This window comes from Pan troglodytes, chromosome 3 (genome assembly GCF_028858775.2).
Source record: "Pan troglodytes isolate AG18354 chromosome 3, NHGRI_mPanTro3-v2.0_pri, whole genome shotgun sequence".
Classification (NCBI taxonomy): domain Eukaryota; kingdom Metazoa; phylum Chordata; class Mammalia; order Primates; family Hominidae; genus Pan; species Pan troglodytes.
Window position 1 is genome coordinate 32,408,365 of NC_072401.2, and position 10,221 is coordinate 32,418,585.

The following is a 10,221-nucleotide window of genomic DNA, read 5'->3' on the forward strand; positions in this document are numbered from 1 at the left end:
GGCAGGAACTGCAGGGCAGGGCAGGATAGGTAACGGGGTAAGGAACAGGGTCTTGACTGGATGGCCTTTAACCCCCAAATCACTAGTCACTCTTAATTGGTCGGTTCCAGGTGTTTGGTCAGTTGGCACCAGGTGTTCTGTTGATGATCATTTGGGGAATATTCAGCTGCAGAGTATCCTATGTCAGCACCCACCACGGGAACTAGTTTGCCTTGATTGTAGAAAGGGAGATCCTGTGATACTTTTGCAAAATCTTTCTAAGAACACAGAATACCTGGCTGCTCCCTCACCCAGGCATGGCCACCGCGTTTTGTTTTAACTCTGAGATCTCAGTCATAAAGATGACATTTTTGTTCTTTTGCTAGTTTCAGACTTTAACAGAATGAATAAAAACTACATAGAAAAATGTCATGTTAACTTTCTCAAACATTTCTTTAGTTGACAAAATGTGCTGAAACAAAGACTATGGTTTAAATTACTTTACTACGTCAAAGATATAACTAGATATAATACTTTGATGAGGTAGCTGAAATTCTCTTAGTTTTAGTTTCCTCATATTTAAGATGAAGAAAATAATATTGTTCTAATATTCCTCTTATTTGTATATAATATATGGAAACATATTACTAGAAAGCATGTCAAAGTAAAAGTGCTACTTATTTAATCTTCTTGACAACCTCATTCATTCTTTAGGCGTTTTTTACATTTGAAGCAAAAAAATAATAATTCAAGACATGGGTAATAATTATCATCACCACATACAGAATATTTATGTGAAAGACAATGTAAAAGGCTCTTTACATGTAACGTTTACACTAACATTTCCATTACTGAGTAGTGACCAAATGAGGCTAGAACCCTGGTATTTTCAGTGAGAACCGCCAGATTACCATTCTACTTAGCCTGGTTCCACTGAAAGGTGACAGCGTGCTGGCAGTCCTCACAGCCCTCGCTCGCTCTCGGCACCTCCTCTGCCTGGGCTCCCACTTTGGTGGCACTTGAGGAGCCCTTCAGCCCGCGGCTGCAGTGTGGAAGCCCCGTCCTGGGCTGGCCGAGGCCGGAGCCGGCTCCCTCAGCTTGCCGGGAGGTGTGGAGGGAGAGGCGTGGGCGGGAACCCGGACTGCGCGCGGTGCTTGCGGGCCAACGCGAGTTCCGGGTAGGTGTGGGCTCTGCGGGCCCCGCACTGGGAGCGCACGGCCGGCCCTAAAGGCCCCAGGCAATGAGGGGCTTAGCAGCCGGGCCAGCGGCTGCGGAGGGTGTGCTGGGTCCCCCAGCAGTGCCGGCCCACCAGCGCTGCGCTGGATTTCTCACCGGGCCTTAGCTGCCTCCCCGCAGGGCAGGGCTCCGGACCTGCAGCCCGCCATGCCTGAGCCTCACCCCCTCCGTTGGGATCCTGTGCGGCGGGAGCCTCCCCAACGAGCGCCGCCCCCTGCTCCACGGCACTCAGTGCCATCGACCACCCAAGGGCTGAGGAGTGCCGGCGCAAGGCGCGAGACTGGCAGGCAGCTCCACCTGCAGTCCGGTGGGGGATCCACTGAGTCAAGCCAGCCGGGCTCCTGAGTCTGGTGGGGACTTGCAGAACCTTTATGTCTAGCTAAGGGATTGTAAATGCACCAATCAGCACCCTGTGTCTAGCTCAGGGTTTCTGAATGCACCAATTGACACTCTGTCTCTAGCTACTCTGGTGGGGAGGTGGAGAACCTTTATGTCTAGCTAAGGGATTGTAAATATAGCAATCGGCACTCTGTATCTAGCTCAAGGTTTGTAAACACACCAATCAGCACCCTGTGTCTAGCTCAGGGTTTGTGAATGCACCAATTGACACTCTGTATCTAGCTACTCTGGTGGGGACTTGGAGAACCTTTGTGTCCCCACTCTGTATCTAGCTAATCTGGTGGGGACGTGAAGAACCTTTGTGTCTAGCTCAGGGATTGTAAAGGCACCAGTCAGCACCCTGTCAAAACAGACCACTTGGCTCTCTGTAAAATGGACCAATCAGCAGGATGTGGGTGGGGCTAGATAAGAGAATAAAAGCAGGCTGCCCGAGCCAGCAGTGGCAACCCCCCTTGGGTCCCGTTCCACGCTGTGGGAGGTTTGTTCATTTGCTCTTTGCAATAAAGCTTGCTGCTGCTCACTCTTTGGGTCCAGACTGTCTTTATGAGCTGTAACACTCACCGGGAAGGTCTGCAGCTTCACTCCTGAAGCCAAGGAGACCACGAACCCACCGGGAGGAAGGAACAACTACAGACACGCCGGCTTAAGGGCTGTAACACTCACTGCGAAGGTCCGCAGCTTCACTCTTGAGCCAGCGAGACCACGAACCCACCAGAAGGAAGAAACTCCAAACACATCCGAACATCAGAAGGAAAAAACTGCAGACACGCCGCCTTTAAGAACTGCAACACCGCGAGGGTCCGCGGCTTCATTCTTGAAGTCAGTGAGACCAAGAACCCACCAATTCCAGACACGCTACCAAAGGCAGAGGGGAGCTCCTAGACAAAGGTAAGATACTGTCTTTACTGTTAATCTGTGGAGAGTCTTTCTGGCCCCACTGTTCTTGAATAAATTCCTCTCTGTCCACATGATGTGCCCAGAGACAATCTTAACTGCCAAGTGCCACTTCTCAAAATGGCTGCAGTTTCAAAGTCAAGTCTTTGTCCTGTTTGTTCAAGCAAAGTTGGCAAAGTGGGCTCAGAAAGACGTTTTATGTGGTATGTGCTCATTATTCAAGTTCCTATCACACCTGTTTCTATATCGATTTCCTTCATAAATCTGAAAGAAATATTGGAATAGGGGATGTATCTTATTCATTGTTACTTTTTGGCGTTTGGAAAACTGCCTAGGACATAATAGGCATTACTTCATGTTTGCTGAATGGGTGAATATATGTTCTCTCCATCAGAGCAGTGTTTATCACAATTTCAGGGGCCCAAATTAAGCTGAATCCTCATATACTAAATTCCATAATTTTATGTATTTTTCGAATACCTATAATATTTCAATATTATCATTTCTTTCTAAAAACTGGACTTAACTTCTGTAGTTTAAGAAAAAAATCCGGACGTTTTGTTTTACCAGTGTGAACATCTTAATGTTCTCTATAAGTAAACTCTAATTATAATGCATTATACTTCGTAAAAAGATTGTGTTTGAACCAGACAGGGCTAAATTTGAATTTAGTGTAAATTTAAATACTATTTTTGGAATATGGCTACAAATTCCATACCTAGATAATTATTAATAGTAACAGAGATTCTAAAAAATTAGACTTTTTGACAAAATAAATGGTTAGTCCCTTATGGAAAAAACAGTATTTTTGAGCAAAAAATGATAATTAAGCAAGCTCTTGAATGTGTATAATGCATGTTGAGAGTTTTGGCTCTGATATACTTCTTGGTTACAAAATAGTACATTAACTTTTTTGAGTCCATCTTAAATGAGAAACTTGTTTTTAATCCTTGTAAAAACCCAAAGAGATATGCACTGCAATTATCCCCACAAGGAAGCAGACTCAAAAAACTAATTTTTTTCTTCCTAAGGTGGTATCCTACTCTGTTGTGATGAAGACAACATTCAAACTGCAGACTGCCAAACTCTAACCAAAAGCTAAACCATTATGGCATGCTGCCTGCTCAAAATTTAGTGGGTTCTGATCACTGAGCAATCTTTGTCTTTGTTCCTGTTTCCCTATTTCTGCCTCTGTCTCTCTCTCACACACACACATACACACACACACACACACACGCCCCTCACCCCAAAATGCAGAATATGTAATTACGAATATAGATAATGAAACAGAGAATTAACTAGCCTAACTAACTGTTAGGCATCATTTTATTATTAAGAGGAAAGGGGATTATAATTCAGATTTGTCATATATTATCCTGTGTGTTTAATCACAATATATGAAAATATAATTAGCTTTCATTTTTAAAATTTTCAAAAACATGCTTCTGATTGTATTTTGTGGCTCTGGGCATTCTGAGATCATTGTTTAATATTTAATCTTGTTTCAGTTGAAAGTTGAAGTATTTAAGTGTTTAAGTTTTTTTAAAAAATCAGATAAATTATTATTTGAGTAATGCAATTTCATTATTGTTAATTGTGGGAGGAAAAAATAGATTTATATATATTTAATAGAGAGAGAGACCTTAGTTCTCATGACAATACAGGTTATCACATTACCAATTGAACCATCAGGGTAGATTAAAGGCAATTTATAATATTAGAATGTATGTTATAGTGTTAATAAATTTCAGAATAACAATTAGAATGAATTAGTGAAGATAATTGTAAACTTAAAACATACTTAAAACTTATATACTCAGATTAAAGTTTCAGCTCTGTAATTTACTAAGTTTTTAAATTTCAGGAAGGTGGTTTTCTTTTTCTGAGCATCAGGATTTTGTTCGCTTGTTTTTGTTTATTTATTTATTTTTCATCTGTAAAATGAAAGTCTTGGGCCAGCGACCTCTAAGTTCTTTTCTGCCCACAGTCCCTAACATTACAATGTTATATTGAAAACATTCTACTAGGTCAATATTAGTAAAGCAGAATGAATATAAATGTTCTGCTCATTCTACATGCACACGTTGGAAATCATGAGTAATGAATACTAAACTCACATTTTTTATTTATGTATTTCTTGATCTCATTTTGTGGATATTCCCTTTGCAGTACCCTCTGGGCACATTTACAGGATTTAATAAGAAGAGAGACGATATCTGCAATCTTAATTGTATAGCAGAATGATAAACTCACAGACGGAAAGCTTGTCTTGTAAATTTAATTTCCTCTAAGCTTGTTAGGAAGAATATACCAGAGAATGTAAGAGCTCTCATCTCAAGTCATTGTATTACATGAACTTTTCAATTTTCATGTCAACTAGTATTAATATATTTAAAAGCACATTGCCTATTTTAGATCATATATGATATATATTTTTCTTTGATTCAAGATAGTTCTGTGTGGTTTATATCCACCATAGACCTATTTGAATTATCTCTATTAAATGTTTTTTAATAAGTTGGGCTTAGAAAATGTCTGACTGCCATTAGTATTTGCATTCCAGAGGCCATATTAGATAATTCAATTTTCCATTACTTAAAGGAATTGCCTTGTTCCATAACTAGGTTTACTGCAGCAGACAAAGATGTGAAGCACCGTAACTACTTTTTAATCTCAGGATAGAGAATTTTATTTTATTTAAAAATTGTTTGGGCCATGTACTTCATAGGAAATTTTCTTACTTCAATAATCTCTGGACAAAAGTCTGTTTACAATCTAATAGTATGTCATCACAAGAATAGAAACAAAATATTTTTATTAATAACATAAATGTTTTATATAATTGTAGAAATTCAGAAAAGGAAAATAAAATAATCTAGTTAAGATAATGCCTGCATAAGATAGAGTGAAGACAATGGGAAGAAAACTCGAGATGCGCTGAGCATTTTCTCTGGGAAAGGTAGTATGCTGCTGTGATTTAACTCTGACCAAAATTCAATTTCATGGGTAAATTATATTCTTTTATGGATTAAGGAAACTATAATCTGGTCACCCAATGTCAAAAGCTAGTTAGCTGCTGAAGATATTACCTAACAATTCTGACACTGATACTTTAAAGATGCCACAAATTCTTTTCTATGCCTCTTATTGGGAGGCGAAGTCCATTTCCTTTCACCATGAATCTGGTTTCCATGATTTTTTTTTAACCAGTGAAAGTGATGCTTTGCCAGTGTTTAGGCCCTGATTACAAGAGCTACTACTATTCCCTGCTCTTGAAATACTTACTCTTGGAAAGCTGAACATCAACTTAACCAGGTTTCCTGCCAGAGAAAACATTTAGAGAGGCCCTGAGACCTAAAGGAAGATGCACCTATCTGATACCAGCTTTCTTACTCTCTCTTCAAGTTTACAGGCATGTGTGTGGAGCTGTCTCAGAGCCTACAGAGTAGCCTAGTCTTTAGCCACATATCGCGGTGACACAGTCAACACCATATGCACAGAAGAATCACTCAGCTGAGCTCTGCCTGAATTCCTGGCTCCCCAAATTATGAGCTACAAAACATAGCTGTTTTAAATCGCTACATTTTGAGAAGTTTGTTAAGCAAGAATAGATAAGTAGAGCAGAGACAAACACCAACATCCATATTCATTCCAAGATAAAATTCTGCTACCTGTGGAAGAACAGAAGTATTATCATTTTTCTGATAATAATAATTCAAAAATTGAAAGAAATTGTTGGCATTTATAAAAGGAGAACAAGGTGGAAATAATGAGTTATAAATTCCACAAAATGCAAAAATATAAAATAAAATTAGAGGGGGCTATTTCAACCTAAGTGTACACTCTTCGGGTGATGGGTGGACTAAAATATCAGAAATCACCACTAAAGAATTTATCCTGGTAACCAAAAACCACCTGTTCCCCAAGAACCCACTGAAATAAAAAATATATAAAATAATAATAAAAAAGAAAATATATTTTTCTTAAAAAGTGCTATTAAACATACATAGACCCAGAAAATGAAAATGCACATATTCTATGTAGTTTGTGAGTGATATAGCTAGAGTGATAAAGCTATAGACATTCAAGTACGAGTTAAATAATTTTGAAGCAACATAAAGGTAAACAATTGTACTATTCTAAGAGAACACAGATTTTAGATACATATTACTATCTTGATTTCTCTCATGGAATACAGAATATTAGGTCATCTTTAACTGTTTATTGGGAAAGACTAGAAATTAAGATACATAACTAACACTTTGCCTTAAAGATCAGCTAGCTCACAGTCTGTCTCCAGGCTCCTCCCACTCATATCTAGTGCACACAGCTCTCCAGGCTCCTCTCACTCATATCTAGTGCACACAGCTTCTAAATAAGTCTCCCCAAAGGTCAGATCTGATCATATCATAGTTCTGCAAAAACCTATGATTCTTCGTCGGCCATAGAAAAAGAACAAGATGTATTGTTGTCCTATGGTATTTTTGTATCCATAATTTTCCTCCTTTATCTGTTCTAAAACAAATGTATCTATACTCTAAATGAAATTCTTTTCTTTTCCCCCTTGTCCATTGACACATAAACACACATAAACACATGTACAATATGCAATGTTGTTACAGTAGGGACATAATATCCACAGTCATAATTCCCATTCAAAACATTGTTTTTAATTAAAATGGGAAACACACAACATTGCCTGGTTTTTAGGAATAATCGAATCCTGCTTAGTCATTGTGGCGACCTCTCACCTTGGCAGCAGAGGGAATGTCTTTACTAAATCCTGGTTCTACCTGACAGAAGGAACTAACTTGTCCATGTATTTCACGGCCCCAGTTTTGGGAGATTCTTCCTTGACTGTGATGTTGCATGGCTAAATCCAAAGCAATATGTGGGAAGTATTGTGCAGCTCCTCTGGGATTTGAAGAACTTTTATAGCCCACTTCTTGATGGTACAAGTTTGGTTGTCTGATAATTTTTCTGGAAGTTAAACTGTCACAATCAAAAACTTTTAAGCTCAGATTCATGGTTTCCTTGGCAATGCTGTTTCCAATAAATGTCAGAAGTATATTAAACTGTTTTCTTTCTGTCTGTTCCATGTGTCTTGATATTGTTTTTAACTCTGCTTTATTTCTTCACTTTCTTGGCTTCCTGGTTCACTTTCTCAATTTAATACTTTCTGCCTTGAACGTATCTGAAACAATAGGCTCATATAGGAAGACAATATCCTTATTTGAATTATTGAGGCAAAATATAGAAGCTTTAGGAAGAGGGAACAAAATAAGGGAGAAGAGGCACTAAATAAATAATTAAAATACACATTTATTTTGAAATTATAAGGTCAATAAATATTTGTTAAATGACAGGTTGATTGAATGCTCCTGAAAAATGGGAAAGCATTTGAAAAATGGGAAAACATTAGATAAGCACAGTCAGACTTCTTAAATGAGTGAACTTCAACTCAAGAATCCATTATGTAGTCTAGAAATTTATCACCTATTGGAGTGAAAAATATTTAAGGATATGCAAGAAATCCAAAGAGTGTACCTTCAATTCAAACTATCTTAGGAAAACATTTTTAAAATACATTTAACAAATATATAATAAAGCTAAACTCAGAGAAAGATAACTCGGGTTTAAAAAAAAGTAAAAAAAGCAACTGCCAACAATAAATAAATCTTTATTTACTAGTTGCTATGGAGTGAATGTTTATATTTTTCCAAAATTCATATGCTGACAACTAATCCCTAGTGTAATATTATTAAAAGGTAGGATCTCTGGAAGGTGATTAGATCATGAGGAAGGAGCCCTCATGAATGAAATTAATGTCCTTGCCAAACAGCCCTGAAGGAGTTAGTCTCTTTCACTCTGTGAGAACAAAGCGAGAAGGTGCCATCTGTGGCCCAGGAAACAAGTGCTCATCAGACACTCAATCTGCATGTCCCTTGATCTTGAATTTCCCACCTTTCAGAACTGTAAGACATACATTTCTGTTGTTTATCAGCCACACAGTTTATGATATTTTACTAAAGCTGCCCAAATAGACTAAGACACTGTTGTATTACTTTTATGTTGCTGCATTACAATTTACCACAAATTTAACATCTTTAACAACATAAATTTACTCTCTCACAGTTTCTGAGAGTCAGGAGTCTGGGCACAGCTTGACTGGGTCCTCGAATCCAGGTATCATGAGGCTGAATCTCATCTACAATTTCATCTGAGACTTGGGTCTGCTTTCAAGCTCACAAAGCTGTTGGCAGAATTTATTTCCTTGCAGCCATGGAATTAACAGCATCTGCTCTTTTTTGATTAATTTAAATTCAACTGGTTAGGGTCTTAATTGCAGATAGAAAGTTTTTTTCACCTTTTCTATATAATAGGACATTATTAAGAGAATAGCATTCTATCATTTACAGAATATTGCATTAGTTACAAACAAGCTACAGATCTCACTCCAACTTGAGAGGAGAGACTCACATAAACATAACACTGGGGATTAGATATCAGGAGGGATATTTTGCTTCATCTCTCTTTTAAAAAATGCAAATGAATAAAGATCTCCTTTATGTCTGGAAGCCACTGATCTGTTCTCTGTTTGTACAATTTGGTCATTTTAAGAGTTATATAATTACAATCATTTGGCTTTCTTCATTTAGCATAATTTTTCAGAGATCCCTTCAGTTTCTTGTAGGTATCAGTTGTCTATTTCTTTTTATTACTCTGTACTATTCCATGGTATGGATGTACCACAATTTGCTTAAACACTCACCCTTTGAATGACAACTAAGTTGTTTCCAATTTGAGCCTATCACAAATAAAGCTACTATGAACTTTCATGTACAGAGTTTTACGTGAGCATTCATTTTCACTTATCTGTGTTACAGGGTTAAGAGTGACATTTCTGGATTGTATTGTAGTTATATGTTTTTGTGTATTGTTGTTATTTAAGCAGCAACAACAACAACAACAAAACTGCTCAGCAATTTTTGAAAATATTTTTACCATTTAACATTCTAGCAGCAAAGTCTGTGTTCCAGTTTCTTCTCACTCTTCCTGGCGTTTAATGTTGTCACTATTTTTCTTTTTATTTTAGTCATTCTGATAAATGTGTAGTGATATCTTATTATGTTAATTTGCATTTCTATATTCCCTTCAGTGAATTGCCTCTCTCTGTCTTTTGCTTATTTTCTAATGGATTTTTTTTCCTTTTATTTTTGAGCTTTTTGAGTTTGTTATATACTCTAGATACTAACCCTGTGTCAAATAGGTGCTTTGCAAATATTTTCTCTCAGTATGTAGCTTATTTTCTCATCTTTTTGGCAGGGTCTTTCACAGAACAAAAGTTTCCAATTTTAATGAACTTCAATTTACCAAAATTTCTTTTTATGGATAATGCTTTCAGAATCCGGACAAAGAACTCTCTAACTGGTGCTAGAACACACAGGTGCCCTGTTTTTTTTTCTATGGTATTTAAGTCTGTGATTCATTTTGAGTTAAATTTTGTAGGTGTGAAAGTGAGACTTAGGTCAAGGTGCTCCCCTTATTATTATTATTATTATTATTATTATTATTTCCTCCTCCTCCTCCTCCTTCTTATTTATTTATTTATTTATTTTTTGAGACAGAGTCTTGCTTTGCCACCCAGGTTGGAGTGCAGTGGCACGATCTCGGCTCACTGCAACCTCTGCCTCTAGGACTCAAACAATTATC

At 37.6% G+C, this 10,221-nt stretch overlaps 1 long non-coding RNA gene across 3 annotated transcripts in view; it reads left to right on the forward strand.

Moving 5' to 3' along the window:
* Positions 1–1,116: 1,116 nt before the first annotated feature.
* Positions 1,117–10,221, forward strand: part of LOC104006019 (uncharacterized) — a 205,604-nt gene continuing 196,499 nt past the window's right edge. For all 3 annotated transcript variants that reach the window (XR_008547475.2, XR_679541.4, XR_010156518.1), the window contains exon 1: positions 1,117–2,502. This is a non-coding gene — a long non-coding RNA (uncharacterized LOC104006019). The remainder of the gene's footprint in view (positions 2,503–10,221) is intronic.